The sequence below is a fragment of the Balearica regulorum genome, chromosome Z (genome assembly GCF_011004875.1).
Source record: "Balearica regulorum gibbericeps isolate bBalReg1 chromosome Z, bBalReg1.pri, whole genome shotgun sequence".
NCBI classification, from domain to species: domain Eukaryota; kingdom Metazoa; phylum Chordata; class Aves; order Gruiformes; family Gruidae; genus Balearica; species Balearica regulorum.
In genome coordinates this window covers 40511855-40529472 of record NC_046220.1, presented here as the reverse complement: position 1 = coordinate 40529472, position 17618 = coordinate 40511855, and the positions used below count along the sequence as shown (strand labels likewise).

The following is a 17618-nucleotide window of genomic DNA, read 5'->3' as shown; positions in this document are numbered from 1 at the left end:
TAAATTAGTATGTTTCCAAATGCTCTGGTCTTAGCCCTCTCCTGGTCTGCACAATTTGAATTATTGTACCTCCACTGAGGTACAAAAAGGAGTTTGAACAAATATCTAACGCAAGGAATTTCTCCTCTACACGCTTTATATTCCTACTTTGGGCTCTTGCCAGAGAAAGTTTTGGAGTCAGAAATGGCTCTTGACGTTTTGAACAAAAGTGCTATTTTTAATAACCTTTATCTTAAATAGACAAGCTAAAGAAGAAAACCTTGTCTGAAACTTCAGGAGGCGTTGTTTACCCTTTTTCAGTCTTTCTATTTAATACATTTATTGACCAAGCCATTGACTTCAAAATTCAGTATTCTATACAGAGAGATAATAATTGTGCATACAATAAGATTCTCTGAAAATCTTTTACTTTCTCGTGAGAAGTATTTTAATGCATGCAGTAAAGCTGTTAACTGAACGTATTTTGAGAAGTAAAATTATTTTTTAATCTAAATGATGCACAATTTAAAAAATCAGTTGCTTTGGCTAATAAAAAGAAACCAACCTTATGTTTTTTTCTTATCAGAAAATATTTTAACCAGGAAGATAAAATAATATTTGAACATTTCTAAATTTTATTTCAAAAATACTTGCTGAAAGAACATCTTTAATGAGAATAATTGGTTTTTTAGATCTTAAATAATGTTTCCTTTCTAAAAGGCGGAGATAGGGCTAATTTTAACACTTTCAATGAATTTGGAGATCAGACAATTTTAATGTTGAACATGAACATGTTTCTGAAAGAATTTCCAGTCACTTCAGAGTTTTTTTGAAGACCATTGTAAACAATGGAAAGATTATCTTTGACTTCAACTGGACTCAGTCCCTTGGGTCATATCATGACCATGAGCTATTTTATCTTTGTCAGGCCACTAATTAGTCTCCTGTTCCTTTTGCCCTTCACTGGGGTTTATTTGCGTAAGCATAGAACATTTTCCAGCATCGTAGAATTATCACAGTACAGTATATGAGTTCAAAGCCTGTTTATGGTGCTTTTTTCTTAATGTTCTAAAAAGTTTTAAATTATGCTTATAGAATGAGTCATTAGGATTAATATCTCCTTACATATTCATTTTATGGTGGTTTTAATTTCAGCTGAAGTATGTATAACACAGAAGTTCTAGTAATGCCAAAAACAGACATAGGAACAAATAACAGATTAATAATTAAAGTAAGATTAGACTAAAACAAAACAGAGGCAGGGCATCTCTGATATTTTATAAATCAGACAGGATCAGATTATTTTCCAATAAAGTATACCATAATATACAGAATTCAAGGTCATGGAGGGAAGAAGAAGAAACCATTATTCAAATTCACACAATTTAACAAAAAGTAAAATAAATGTATATGCATGTATGTCTAGGTGCATTTAATAATCAAGACAGGAAAAGAATAATCTTATTCTGGCCAAAATACAAGAATAGAAATGCTTACTTCGATTGTATAGTAGCTTCCTCTTCTGTCAAAGTATGGATTTCTTGAGTGATTACTGAATAGTGTCAGTTTTACCTCTGGGTTCCCCTTTTCAAGGGGACTCCAACTGCCAGGAATAACTGATGAAATCTTTTCATCCGTCACTCATTTTTATTTGGGAGTGATGACATCTGCTATTATGAATTAGTTTAGTGGCGGGGGGAAAAAACCCAAACCCACAGTCTCATTTTGTGAAGTCTGCAACACACCAAGTGGAATGACCAGACAGTTACAGGGCACAAACTCTGAATGCCACATTTGATGTATGCTATAATTTTTGGCAGGTGCCGCTGATGTCATAACTTGGCTCTGGAGAAACAGTTATTCTTTGACAAGTGCAGATCACTGGAACATAACTTCCATATGACTTGCAAGAATTCAGTACCGTCCACTCGAAGAAAATGGATAGATCTGAAGAGAACATGTTGAATAACACAGCTTGTCTCAGGATTGTGCTACTGAGTGACAGACAGATAGATAGATTTCTTTTTCACCCCTTTCGAAGCGTTGGTTGCAAGACCACCTGGTACGGTACATGACAGGATTCCAGCTAAGCTGTTAATACGCTGAATAGCACAGGAATCTGAACTCAGTCAGCTGCAAGCTGGAATCATAGCACATATAATTTGTTACAGAATTTAGCACTTCCACTTCTTGGACAGATTCTTCTTCCCTCCACTGGTACCACTGGGTGAACAGAAAAACACAGGCAAGTAAGGTGCTACTTACTCTGACAAAGGGAGAGAAGACTGAGAGGGACCTCCTGCTCTCAGCTGTTACTGGCAACCTGACTGCATAACCTCTCTGATAATTCGGCAAGTTCCATCTTGAAATGAGTTATGTTTCTTACTCCAGGTATTTCCAGTGAAAGGTTGCTCCAGAACATTTCTGCACAAAGTACTGTAAGTTTTCTTCTGATTTACAACCTGAATTTATTCAAGAGACAAATTACCCTTCCCTTGGTTCCATGGTACGTACAGCAGAAATCACCTCCCCTCTCTCTCCTTGTTTTGAAGATAAATCAGTCGAGGACTTTGGACTCTTCTCATACTCATTCTCTTGACAGGTCTCATGGCCTTTCTCTGCAGCCTCATTAAACACAGGCAATGAGAACTGTATGTCATATTCCAGCTGAGTGCTAGCACCTTATATGTTTCCTTATTTCGTTTGGATATAACCATCTAAATCTAGAAGTGCATCTATCTTTTCCAGAGATGTATCATGCTCATAAACACTCTCTAATTGATTAATGCACCCACCTAGTTCTCCTCTTATTTTTTCCAACTGATAAGCTCCAGCTTGTAACAGAAATTTTAATTAGATCCTAAGTTCATGACCTGCCTTTTGTGCCACTTTCTCTATTTTAGTCCTTCAGGTCATCCATGTCTTGTCTTTGAAATTCAGTCCCCTGTGCTGATGACAACCTTTGTGTCCTCTAGAAAATTTATTTAACTCACTGCTTCATTTTGTGCCAAATGTCACCACTCAAAACAGTAGTAAGACTGCTTCTAAGACAGCTCTGGAGGAATTCCTTTTTTAACCTTCTTGCAGGTAGGGAGCTTTTGCTAAGAGATGTTATCTGATTTTAGCCACTCCTTACCCACTTAAATGTCTTGTATGAGATTCTTTTTTTTTTTCTTTTTTTTTTTGTACAGCTTATCTAATATTTTTCCTGTGCCACTGTGTTAAATATTTTACTGAGGTTCACAGTTTATCTGGTCCACATGTATCTGCCCACATTTATCTTGGTCAAAGAGAAACATTGAAGTAATGTGCCATGGTTGACCTTTGGCAAACCCACTTTGTATTTATTTCATTTGCCTTCAGGTCTTTATTTATTAAATCCTCTGAAGTTTTTCTGAAAGCCTTAAAATGGTGTAAAGTCAGACTGATATCTTTATTTGAAACGTGACAGAATATGTCTCCACCTATAACACAGTAGGTTGTATTCCAGTTCTCTGTCAGTGCCTGAATTTTGGATGAGATTCATATGTAGAGGTAATATCTTTTCTTAGATCAGCTAGTATAAGCTGGGAAAAATGCACAAGGTCTGAAATAGAAGCAGCAAAATTCAAGGCTAAATATCAGTTAGGAGCTACTGTTGTACGTTTAAATAGATAAACCTCAGTGAGACCACCAGAGAGAAAAGTTGGTTCCTCTGTAGAAAAGACGAGAAGATAGTAAAGGAGAGGTGGTAAAGTTCACTTATCTCTTACCATAAAGAGGAACTGATTATTTATTGCTTGCTCGATGTGGTTAGTAGATGGGGAGAAAGGAAGAGAGAGGGAGATTGTAATGTGTCATTAAGTATCCCTACTGAGTACATAGTTAGTTTAGATGAACAGCAAAATTAATTTTTCCACTAATCATTCAATAAGACACTCAGCACCACTACTATTAGTGGAAGGTAGCCATGATATGTAACAGAAGGTTGGTAATTCACTGCTCCAGGACAGACTGCTCTGTCTGATAGCTGATCCTGGACCCTAGGCAAATGCCCAAGTCGCTGATGATGGTGTCAGATTCTTAAAGTTTCTCTTCTTGGAGCTACTCCACTTTATATAAATAATGCAATACTCTGGGCTTGAGAGACAGAGTCAATAGCATGCTTCTTTAATCTCCTGTGTGACTCAGAGGGGGGTTTTGGACTTTGCCACATATTGGATAGATTGCGTCACATTTGGCTACTAGGTATTCTTAGGCACATTTTTTTCATGCAAGGGAGTTACTTGGAATTTCTTCTGAAAAATCTTGATTTCACTGTGGCCCTGACATAAAACAGATCCTCCTTGTATTTGTGTGTTTGAAACTGCCCAAATTCAATGTATCTGAGAACTCACCCACAGTTCTGCTATGTAATTTCAGTGGTGCATAGTGGCAAGAAAGCATAAGAAACTGTAGGCAGAGGACTAGGCCACTACAAGGCACACAGAGAAATAATCAGAGCTCTTTAATCTTTGTAATTAAAGTGACTGAAACTTGGCGTGCAAGCCTCAGTCTGATTCTATATTGAGATCAGCTATACAGCCTACTCTGTCTTTCTGGTATTACAGAGTCAATTGCATGAATATTACGTGACTTTAGAAGTTGCACAGATTTACTCTACAGACTTGCCAGACGAATCAATACTTTGAATAAATTATTTCAACTTTAAAAGGCACATAGATACCACTATACATTTGGAGGTTTATAGCCTAACCTGACAGTTTCACCTAAGAAGTTGACAAGTCTACAGTGTATCTCTCCCAGTGTGGCTCTGACAATTGCTGTGGCTCATTTGTAATGATTTAGAGCTTTCCATGGGTCTCACGTAGTGTTGTCTTGCACTGACACAAGATTTGGTATAACTGATTGTGTTTTGGATATTGTATTACAGTAATTCACTTTGTTACCCTATCGTCACCTTGCACAAATCACCCCTTACATGGAGCTTTTTTTTTGTTTATGATGTGAGCAATTGAAGAATACGGCTATGAACTGTGGTGTTTATAACAGTGTATTTTAGAGTGTTTCTTTACTGCACTAGTGTCAGGGCCTGGAGGAACTCAACAGGCCTTCATAGACCTGCCCAGCCTCACCTGGGACCTGCACCCCTGCCCAAGCATCCCGTTTTGGCTCAGGCCCAGGAATCTGCTTCCAGCCAGAGGTCTGTCGAATAAAGTCCTGTCTCCAACCCTGTCTCTCACCCTGTCCCTGGACAGACCTCAGACCTACATTGCATACCAGGCATCTGGCAAAACTATTTAGTGACAGCATCATAGGTATCTTGTGTCTTGTGACCTGTTTCCTGTCCGTGCCCTAGATCTCACCATTCTTGAGGCTGCCAATGGATGCTGTTACCAGCACCTGCATGTAGGAACCTGCTTGGCCTGCCATTCTGAGATCCCACAGAAGGATCACTTCTTCTTGGCGAAGGCACTGCCTGTGCACACTTGGCTCCTGGCTCATTTCTCTGTCGTGGGGTAGCTCTGCTTGTGTTTCTGCCTGACCTTTACCATGGATGCAACTCCATGAGTGATATCAGTATAGATCCATCAAAGATGGTGGAATGTAGTCATTAAAACCAGGAAAGAGTGTGGAAGAAAAGACTGCCTTGCTACAGTGGGGGTTTCCCTAATCCCTGTGCAATTTTGTAAAAGATGTTAAAAAATACTAGTGTTGGCAGTACTACATTCTACCTTGTTGATGTGGAGTCTGTGCTAGTAATAGCTACAGACAGTCACTAAACCATCTCCTATGCTGTGAAACCATGAACTCTCTCCCACAGCTGTCACCAGTGTTTGAGATGCACATATGTCCTGGTTTTGGCAGGGATGGAGTTAATTTTCTTCCTAGCAGCTGGTATAGTACTGCATTTTGGATTGAAGATGAGAATAATGTTGATAACACACTGATGTTTTTAATTGTTGCCAAGCAGTCAAGGACTTTTCAGCTTCTCACACTGCCCTGCCAATGAGAAGACAGGGGTGCACAAGAAGCTGGGAGGGGACATGGTCGGAACAGCTGACCCAAACTGACCAAAGGGATATTCCATACCATGTGATGTCATGCTCCATATATAACTGAAGGGTTGGCTGGGAGGCAGGATGGCTCAGAAACTAGCTGAGCATCGGCTTCAGGTGGTGAGAAATTGTGCTGTTCATCAATTGTTTTGTGTATTCCTTTATCATTATTGTTATTATTGTCGTCTTCTATCCTATTATCTCAACCCACGAGTTTTAAATTTTTTTTTCCCCTTTTTGATTCTTTCCCCCATCCCACTGTGGGGGGATGTGTAGTGAGCAAATAACTGTGGTTGTTTCACTTGCTGGCCAGGTTAAATCGTGACAACTTATATAAGTGGCTCAGAACAGTTTTGTTTCATGTGAATGGCTGAATGAATTACCATCAAGTACATTAAGAAGGTGGAAGACAGCTGGAGACAGCGTAGTCCCCTAGCAGTTAATGGGTTCTGATATTGCATGTGGTCAGTTGTGTACATGCCTTTATCTAAACTAGGTACCTAAAAGTAGATTCCTAAAGCCAAGCAAATGTCGTTTCAGTGTCTGAGTTCATGACAAGAACACCTGGATTGTGTTACAAATGTGAGAAGACTGTCAGAGAGGGGAGAAATTCAGGCTGGAGAAAGCAGCACCTGTGGAGATAAGCTCTATTGCTAATGTGATGGAGATGAGCAACACATGATGCCACAAAGCATGGAGATGACAGTTACCCTTCCTACTGTAGTCTGAGAGCAGTGACTCTTGTCAATCTGTTACTAGTCAAACTGTGATTGGAAAACAGTAATTGCTGGGATGATCCAGGGATTACTTGAGTAATCATAAATTTCTCTGCCTCAAGTTATTTCTAATTGCACAAATGGTTTATAGTAAATTTTACACAGATAGGCTTCTCTAGCTATGTTGATGCTGTCGATAAGATACTTGTTTGCATCAGGTAGCCAAGCCTTATCCTTCACTCAAAGGAAGAGAATCCATTTGTTATAGGCCATTGAAGATTTCAGTGGACATTTAACTGCAGTGACCTCTGGATAGTCTAGCAGGCTGCAAAATGCCTATTTCTTTCCCTAATTATGCTTGGTCATATGCACTTGACTACCTGAAAAGTGCCCGGTCTCAGATTTTTGTTTTACTTCCATTTCCTTATCAGAACTATGTTTGTCTTTTGTGTATTGCACATTATTTTCAAACATGAGGGGAAACAGACATCAAAAAAAGACTAAATGCACTACAGCAGCTGGTTTCTGGTTTTCACTGATACAAAGCTCCTCCCAGGTTGCAGGGTCTGCAGTACATGCTGTAAGCTCCCTCATGAAGGGGTTATGTTATGGATGCAAGATGCGTGAACGAGGACAATGTGGGAGGTGCAGCTGAGGTGTAGATGGTGTAGACTGCAGTCTTTCTGTGATCTGGGAAGGTGTTCTTACTTTCTCAGCATTGTTCTTGCTTTGCTACTCAGCAAATGCAGCCACCGGCTACTTATTCAGGACATCTCTGTAGTGTTCACTTGCTGAATCTTGTCTCACTGCCATGTCCTTCTTTTCTCTACTCCCAAGCTTCCACCTATGCAGTCTGGATGAGTCTTCAGTTGTGTCATTTTGACCAGGGGGTTGACCCCACAAGCTTCCTTAAGCTTGAAAATCAGGGTGATGAATGTTTTCTCTGCAACCAGATAGATAAACAGCCCACAGGATGTAAGGGTTCTTATCACCATCTTCCCTTCTGTGTCAGGGGACAATGCTGCTAGTGGTAAGGTCTATTTGGATGCTCTCCATAGGCACCAGGAAGGGAGACATAGCATGGACAGTTCCCAGGAGAAACACACCAGAGAGAATGCAAAAGTAGGGGACAAGGTGAAAAGAGTTCAGTGTGTTGGCCCTGTGAATGATTCCTCTGAGCCCATGTAGACGATGTTGCGCTGCATGATGTGACATTATTTCATCTGTATTGCTCCAGGTTGGCAAGCATGTCTCTCCAATGAAGTCAGCTTATGTCACTGGTCCTGCATAAGCTAACTGACAAAATGTAAAATTGTTGAACAAGAAAAGCAATTGGAGAAGCCTGATATCTTGAGAACTAGGACATGGTGTAATACTACCTTGATCTAGAGCTTAAAGGAAGACTTGATGGACTGACCAATGTGAGGCAAAAATCCAAGTACAGAAAGTGTGCAGAATGGAAGACAACAGAGGGGTCCTATGCAAGGGAAGTTGCAGGGTCCAGACAGGATTGGAAAGGACGTGATGCCAAAAAAGAAACATTTATGAAAAATCCAATTGAAATTTGGCATGAACAAACATCAGAGGACCAACATAAAATCTACCAGTGCAAAATTAATGTGTCAAAATATTTTGAATGTATCTGATTTTGCAATCTGAGTTTATAATCGGTCAGCGCTATACACTGTGGAATCGTATTACTGGAACTGAAAAGCTGGCTTTGCTATTGCAAGGAAAAGTGGCTTAGAAATGCTTGTCTAAGAGACTGTATCAGGGTATCCATTTTGTTTAAAATACAGTCTTAATAACTCAATAGCTCTCCAAACTAGAGAAGCAGTGGACAGACTATTATTCCCATAAAATCTGGGAAAACAGCCAGTGTAGATGAACCTATACTTCAGCCAACGGTGGGAAAGGCATTGTATTAAGACTGCTATTTCCCAAGTTGATGTTTTATTCATATTAACATGTTCAGATCTACCAATTAGACTTTAACTTGCTAAGGAAGTAGTGCAGTGTTTTCCTTGTTTTTTTTTTTTAATTAGTTCGTCTACAAAAAAGAAGTTCTGTTACTACTCCATTGAATTTTAAGCCAACTCTGCTTCATAGCATCTGCAACCTGTTTGTGTTCTGATAAAATTTCAGGAAATCCCTTTATGGATATGAAAATTTATATTTTAAATATTTTCTAAAAAATGAGTGAGCTATTCCCAACTCCATATTACTTATTATACTGAGCCATTCCTTTGAATTGCTCCTTTAATGATTTATTATTTCCTATCTCATCAGAGTGGGAAGCTGTTCAGGATGCAAACCATCTTTTGCATCACAGAATTTAGCATAATTAGTCCTTAGTCCTAATGGGCTGCTTGATCCTTGATATGCTATTGTAATACAAATAAACAATATTTATATTAATAAACTTTATTTATTTTTAATAGTACTTAGATATTAACCTGCTTTTTAATCTTTGACTGTTGTCTAGAAATATCTGACGGCTTAAATACACAGACAAATCACCCATGATGTGCTTAATGTGCAAAGAGCAGTCTAAGTCAATCTCTACAGTAACAAGTAGTGCACAATAAAAAAGCATGATTAGCGCAAAACAATTGGTGGTGAGAGCCAGAAGTCCACAGACTGGGCATTTCAGGGTCTTTAACAGCCTTGCATCTCTATTACAGACTATATTACAGACTAGCTCTACTGTGGTCTGAAATTCTTTTAGCCATTGGTTGATGTGTACTAGGTGGGCTCTTGGAGCGTATTTTTTGGTTTAGCCTTACCTGAAAGATTTTTTGATTTTTTTTTTTTTTTTTTGGTGGTCTGAGAAATGAATCAAAGTCTGATAAGCGAGCGCAGTTGGGGAATTAACTTCAGAAGTGCCCTTTGGTTTCAAGCACCAGTGCTAAAGTATAAGTAACCTAAGTGTATTTGAGTTACTGTTTGTAATGGACTAAGAAAGTGGATTCACAGAATTAACGTGAGTCAGATGATGTATAGTTATTTACTATCCGTAGCAATATGTTTATGTATCCAAGCTGTTGAGGCCTCTTATTTCCTTCTTTATTTCTTTTTTTTTCTTTCTTTCTTTTTTAATACTAAACTGAGATAATTCACATGGAAATATATAAGAACACAAATTATGCAAGAATATAGTCTTCTGACTTACAGTTAATATTTCTTTTTGCAAGGGAAACCTAGGACGAAAACCCCATTGCCTCAGACATTTTAAGTTAGACTGGGCAAAGTACCACCAAGTGCACTGAGGAGTCAGAGTAAAATGGCAGGGAAATGGATTAAATGACCTCAGAGGTCTTTTCCATTTATGATTTTTATGGTTCTATATTCCTATATATTTGCTTGCTTTTACTTTGTTTTGTTTTGTTTTGTGACAGATAGGCTAAAGTTAGAGAGACAAAATTTATTCTATGAGGCACAAAACTCCATAATGGAAGGGTCAGCAGTTTGTTTTTGTACTGTGTTCAGCATTTCACAATTGGGCAGGTGTAATATGGGGTTTGTTGTTGTTGTTGTTCTTGAAGCTTGATATGAGATTTGATGACGGAAAGCTCTGACCTGAAATGCTGAGTCTGGCAACAGTAAGACCAATCACAAACAAATTAAGACTCTGGAAAGCCTGGGTCTGGGGAAAATTTGCGACTTTCAAAAAGCAGGTCTCCTAGGCAAACCTCCTGTATTTTCTGTAATGGTATTGCACAGCTTTACAGTTACTCTGCCAGTTCCCATAATTTGCAGTTTCTGTATGAGACCCGGCTAATACTTTTTCTTGAAAATGAGACCCATCTTAGATGACATTGCCTGTGTACCTGGGTCCTAAATATTTTAAACACCAATGCTGGTAATGTTGAAGTTTCTGGTGGCAGCAAAGCTCATTTTCTGGCCAGCTACAAGTGACAAGAATCCGTTCTTCCTCTATGGCGAGGCCAAAGGGAGGCATGTCACAGTGGGGACTCCTAGTTTTGGCTGCTATGCAAACATCAAAACACATCAAAAGCTTTCTATCCCTTTCTAAATAAGCAGTAGATAATCTCGAGCTAAAAAACAGTTTGCTGTCGGCAGATGATTTGTTGACTTTTGTTCTGTGCCTTTGTTTTGGCTTACCTTAAAATCTTAAAATGTTTCATTCTGGAGCTTCCTGCTAATATATTCAAGAGCTCTTAGGCTTCATTTTTGCTGTATTTTTCCTCCTTTCTGATTTTATTTAACATTATCTATCAATGTCAGACGTGTTACTGACACTCCATTATGCACGTTCAACATGTCCATGGATTTACACCCTGGGTGCGGCTGCACAGGCTGAGGCGATGGCCACCACCACCCTGCCTCAGCTACTCGTCGCCTCCCCCACGCTAGCAGCTACCTCCTCTCCTGCTCTGCCAGATGCAATGCTGAAAGGAGTCCCTGAGCTCCTCATTCAATGCAGCCCAGAGGTTTAAAGAGTCTGAAGAACAGGTCCCTGCTCACACAAATATTCTGATGGAGATGGTTTAGGGCGAGATCTCATGAGAGAAGAATGCTGAGGAATGTCACAGGGCCAGCCCACTGCAGTAAAAAACACTTGTACCAGCCTGTATTATCTCAGACATGAAGGAGAAAATAAGTTTGTGTTTTCCTAATGCTCTTATTTGCTCTCTCTGGTCACACTGATGAAATATATGCCATGTTTCTCTATTAAAATGTTGTTTGGGTTTTGTCCCAGTTATAATTTACTTTAGAACAATACCTAACTCCAGGAATCTAGGAGGAAATGGTAAAAGTAGTAAGTATTTTTAAATAAGCAAAATATCACCTGGAGGAAACAAACCCATTCACAAATATTTAAAAAGAACACACGTCCATTATAGTGATGGATGTTTCTAGGTGGGGAAAAGGCTGTGGCTAAGAGCATTTGCTACACTGGGTTTTGTGCAAATATGGATAAGGCAGTGACCACCCTGTTGCCTAAGCGTCTTTAATTTGAAATAAGTGATAGCCTAAAGGCTGAGAATAAAGATGAGATCAGTTATATCACAGCTAGACATGCTTTCCAAAAGGTACAGATGATGTCTGACAACATATTTAAGTGTTACCATCCACTGATTCTGTTTCAAGGTAAAGATTGCTACTGAGAAGTTATGTTTTTATGAATACAGGACAGATTATTTAGAAAAGTAAGGATTTTTTGAGAAATAAAAATATTTTGGCAACTACAGAAATAAAAATCAATGTTGGCCTTAGACTTTGGGAACTCCCGGGTCCTGGGCACTAGACGGTCAGCCCGATGAGCTTCCTTCAGTCTGCCAGCTGGTCAATGAAAAGTAACTTCAACTTTGCCAATCTTATTCATTTGCTCCTGGGTCCTAAAAGCAGTGTTTTGCTTTGGATACCCTATGGCCATTTTAAAGAATCTGTTTCCTTAAACTTCTGTTGTGGGAAAAAAAAATGCAGCAAAAGAAATCTTTTTTTAGAAGATATCTTGTAGAAAAGATATTTCCCATGAACAAGACATTCTAAACTTCAATCTTTCCTGCCTTCATCTCACTTTTAATCCTTTCTATGTTTTTGGAGTACGCTATGAGTGCAATGTTTTGGGCAGGGATGTGATCTTTAGGGTCTCCTGTTTTACAACATAAGAGCTCCTCAGGTGGCAATGAATGTCACCTTTTCAAACTAATTTCCTTAGAGGTGGCCAAGCAATTTGTAAACTTTCCTAGAAGGGAAAGGTTGCAAGTATATTGCAAAACACAGGTAGAAAAAAAGCAAAATCAAAGGAAATTAAATGAATAAATGGGGGGGGGGGGGGGGGGGGGGGAGGGGGTGTTCCCCTAATTCTAATAACATAGTGCAGTTTTGTTTGGTTAAGAAATTTATTTCTGTTGAGATGTTACATCCAGCTTAGCTTCAAATTAGATCTGAATCTAGTTATGTTCTGCCCAGCCTACTTTAAATGCAGTAATTGTCCTTTATAATCAAGCTATTAGAATGACATTAAAATGTAATCCTCAGAAACAACATAGTCATTTATCAAATGTTGCGTTAGCCTGCTTGACATTTTAATTTACTAGCTTTTTATTATTAGTTTGGTCTCTCAGTTATTAATTGCTTGAAAAACATGTCATTTTTCATGTCTTATATAAACAAATACAAGGAAAGGGGTCAAATTTTAATCTTGGTGAAACCAGCATATATCAAAGATAACTGCACTGAATCAGTGAAGAATTACCCCTGTATAAGATGGAAAGACATCTCTTCTCATATCTAAGCAGACACAAATGAAAATTTGCTTCAAACACTATGTAGGAAAGACATAATTTCTTTATTTGAATTAAAAAAAAGAAAAAAATTAGGCTGGGTTTCTTTTGATATCAAGAGACACTTTTTTCCTCCTTTCTTTCTTCAGTAGTAAAATCATATAGAGCATCATGCAATTGCTCAGCTGTTGTGGTTCTTTCAGTCAAGCCATGTCTTGAAATGTTTCCTGTAAGGACTTGGATGTCAGTTTCTGAAGCCTATAAATAAGAACTTCTTTAGCAGAAAAAAGAAATAAAATCACCTTCTGCTCCCATGGGAAACACACTGGACTTGTGCTTGTTTGTGAGCTGGTATGTATGGCACATATATTTATTTTATTGAAAAATAATAATTATGTGTTTTAGCTGAGAAAACTTGTCACTGATGTAATGCTTATTCTCATCTTATTCCATTGTTAGGACCGTGATTACCAGACTGCTTAATAATTTGCAAGCTGTATGTGAACAAATTCACCACAATCAACCTGTTAAATTGTCAGTGTTGAAAGTAAAATGTTGAGCACATATGATCAGATGACCTGGAAAGCACAGTACCGTACATCAAATCAAAACTTGCCCTTTACATTTGCATCTGAAGCAATAAACCTAAAAAAAAGCGATAAGCTACCCCTGTGGAGGTGATATCAGAGGAGATGTGAATTTTTTTCAGAAATCTGGAGGAAGCAAGGGTGGCACAACTATCAGTAGTGGAAGCATGAAGAATGCTCCGCTTAGGTACTGAGTTTTTTACTTACAGACCTTGCAGCATTTTATTTGGATTATAAGAGTTAATTTTTTTCATTTTATAGACAGGAAGAATGAGACTTTGAGGAGTAAAGAAGTGATTTGTTCAAAGCAACTCATAACTGATCCAGGAATCCATTTATTAAATAACTGCAGTGAACCTATCCTATACTTACACTGGAGATTGAGACAGAAACTTTTGCTGAGTTATTCACTTCCTCCACATCTCCTTTTTCATCTTAATGTGCTTTCTTTGGGCCACTCTTGGGCATGAATAAATGCTAGGATAAAATTTGTTGTTGTGTGTTTCTAATGCAGGAAAAATCAGGAAGCGTGAGAAATCTTTCATATTCTGCTTTTGCCATAGAAGCTCAGTAGCCCTGTAAATAAGGCTAATGTGGCGGTGTCACCAGTGAGTAATGACTTTTCTCTCTGTTTCTTCTTCTATCTTTTAATCTCATGCAGCCTACTATTTTCTGAATTGCCATAATTAGACTTTGATAATCTATTTTAAAGAGAGGAAAAAAAACCAAACAAAACCTTTCGGCATAATATCTGACTGCCTTCACAGCCTTTAATGTGTATTTTAGAGAATGCCCATGTGTGTTATGAAAGCAACCTTATTTCTGCTGTACCATGGGAAGTCAGGGCATAAAAGATCTGACATATTATTACCACTCTATATCTTCTACAGACATACTATATGGCTTGCTCCGTGTTTTTTTTCTTAGTGTGTTCTCACATTCATACTCTGTCCTTTTTCTTGCTATCCTTTATTTCCAGATAGTGTACAAGATCTTAATCTGAATAACCCAGTGAAACACAGTCACTTAATCTGTTAAAATTTTCTGATGGGACTTGATTCCAGACAAAATCTGCATCTGTCTAATGTCCACAAGTCTACAGTTCATCTTGTCTACACAATTTTTTCTGTTTTTCTTGGTTTTCTTTGTAAATGTATCTCCACCAGACCTCTCCTAAGCAAGCAAGGGCTTCTTAAAGACCCAGCCCTAAATCTGTAGGACTAGCTGGACCCAATATCATATTTTATTATGATTGAAATTCCTCATTCAGTCCAGATTCAATGGCATGGTACTATCTGAACATGACAGTGAATTTGGTCTGAATGTTATTAAAAATGGGAAAATGTCTCTTGTGGATTTCCTGGACCAGTCCAAATCCTGTATCACTTCTCACCGCAGGCAGGAGATAGTCATCCTCCTTCTCTTCAGAAGAGGATTTTCTAGCATTTGAAAAGAAGGGCAGAAAGCTGTACATGCTGGAAGGTGTCTGGGCGATGGGGATGGAGGTGAATGGGAATAAGGAGATGGAGGAAAACAAAACTATGGAAGTGGAAAAAGTGAAGTGAGTGTTTTATTTATATACCCTGAGTAGCCCATGCGTGGTTTGGAAAGTCTATGTTCCCTGCTCCTCTGTTTCGAGCTGGGTTTTCAGACTTACTATAAATGACTGAACAGGCAGTTTTAATTATAGTAAAACATGACAACAGAAATGAATCCTCATGGTTAACAGGTCATAAGACTTCATCGCAGTCCTCAGGGACTGAGCCGGCGAGGACTCAAATGCTTGTAAATAGTGCAGGTGTTGAAAACCAATATGAGGTTATATAATTTCTTGACCAGAGAAATGCCAACATATGTCTTGTAGCATTGTGGTGTGTGACAGTAGATTTCTGGTGACAATTTACAAGCAAGGAAAAAGGTCTTTGATCTCACTACAGTTGGCAACCTTTACATTTCATATTCACTCATCACCAGCTCAGGATGTGTTAGTTTTCAGACAGAAGTTTATTACTGAGAAAAAGTGGCCAACCGTGCTGCCAGTTTTTTAAGACGAGATACACACAGTTTATGTGAATAAATTTTAACCTATTATATATGAAATATTACTGTTATTAGTTCCAATTTGTTAATTATTCTTGCGTGACTAGGGATCTAAGCTCCACAACTCTGTATCTACTGTTTAACTGAATGACCAAAGCTTGAGAGGAGAGCAGAAAAAATGATGAATGGCTAATGATAAAGACTATCAGTCAAAGGTAATTGGTATAAAAATAGTGGTATTTCTGTGATTGAGAAGTAATCCATTGTCATATGTCCATGAAGACACAAGATAGGTATCAAAAAGCTGCATACCAGTGACACAGGTTAATACCATTTCTCTGAACAGATTTTTGTGCTGCATTTTGTAATTTTTGTTCACTGTTGGCATCCATGTTTAAAGCTGAATTTGTTCTCTAATCTAGTCAAACTGTATTATGTGACGTCATCCTCGGGACTCAATTCAGGTATAAGAAGTAGATTTTATGAGGTGTTTGAATATATGCAACACTTTTGGGGCAAGATTTTCAGGAACATTTTTCTGTTTTGTTTTTGTTTTACTTTTCTGAAAGAACTTGTGTTTCTGTAGTGCTACAGAAATATTACTTCCATAATTGCTCACTCAAGCCCCTGAAATGTTACAATAATGTAATTTCAAGTCAAATGATAAGACATTCCATTTAAACTGCACTGTTGCTGTGAGCTGTACTCAGGTTCCTCTGTAATCCAGATTTATTGCCCTCCTTATTCTCAGCAAGCGTGAGCAAACATGAAATAGTTTTCTGTAATTATATAAAAAAGAAATATAAGCAATGTTTCAAAATCTTCTGTGAGATGGCAAGGTCAGCCATATGCCACTGAATAATTTCCCGAGCATCTGTTCATTCTGGCTGTCGTAGTGTCCAACACTGCAGATATGGTATAAGTAATAATGACAGTACCATTTACTGGGGTCTAAACCTGCAATGGTATGTTTCACAAAAGTTCTGCTGAAGGACATGGAGTTTTGAACATGGAAATTTTGTGGGGATGGGCTCATAAAAATCAGAAACCTGCCTGACCTTCAGTGCAACTATATACAAGTACAGCCTGAAACTGGACATGTAGCTACACAAAGGGAAACACACAGAGTTAGTATATCCAGGCACAGGGAATTAGCTGTCCTCTTCATAGTTGGAGTTTGCAGAAGACGGGGGTTTGAAATGTGATGGGCTGTAACACTTGGCAGCTTTTAAGTGGTGCACAATAAAAATCTGATAGGAGACCTCACTTCTAAGTGTGGCTTCTCAAATGACTTTCACAGGTTGTTTTTAATGTTAAGTTCATGAAGGACATCAAGAAACCAAAGACCTATTAGTTCACAACCCCTTTTCACAGAGAAAAGTGTCACAGATTTTATCGTGTGGTGACATTATTTTTTTGTTGAAATTTCTGCTGTTTCATGGTACATCAGGTAAGAGAGACATTCTTTTGATTGATAGCTTTTTTAGCGACAGCTCTAATGTATGTTCTCATACAAATATGTATTTTTATAATACTGCAAGAAGGGTCTGAGTCAGCCAGAAAGACTTGGTCCCTATTCAGGTCCTTTGTGGCTTCCCTGGGCTTCCTTGGACTTCCTGGCAGCTATTCCTATGTCCCTCCAGGAGAGGGAAACTACATACACCAACAGCACACAGACCTCATGTACAGCTCCCAGCACTGCCATCCTAACCAGACGCTGTGTCTCTGATGCTGTCTCAGCAGATGAGACTCTGAGCAGGGCTATTTAGTGTCTCCCAATTTTACCAAGATCAATTTAGCGGTGTGTCTGTTCCAAGCTCACTGTGCAAATCAGGTGCTTTGGGATACCTTTGTGGCTGAAAATTAAGGTTACATGCTGCAACAGCTCCTCTAGAGAACTCTGGAGCCGGCACATGTGTGGGTCGCTGGCAAGGCATGCACCGATGTATTTGTGGTCCAAATCCAGATCTGAACCTGTCATTTGTCAAGCCCTGTGCAGGACCA

General features: G+C 38.6%; 1 long non-coding RNA gene across 1 annotated transcript; it reads left to right on the top strand.

Annotated features, from left to right (window-relative positions):
• Positions 1-13194: 13194 nt before the first annotated feature.
• LOC142599606 (uncharacterized) lies at positions 13195-15091 on the top strand. Its single transcript, XR_012833186.1, has 3 exons — positions 13195-13338; positions 14089-14182; positions 14554-15091. It is a non-coding gene; the product is annotated as an uncharacterized LOC142599606 (long non-coding RNA).
• The last annotated feature ends 2527 nt before the right edge of the window (positions 15092-17618 follow it).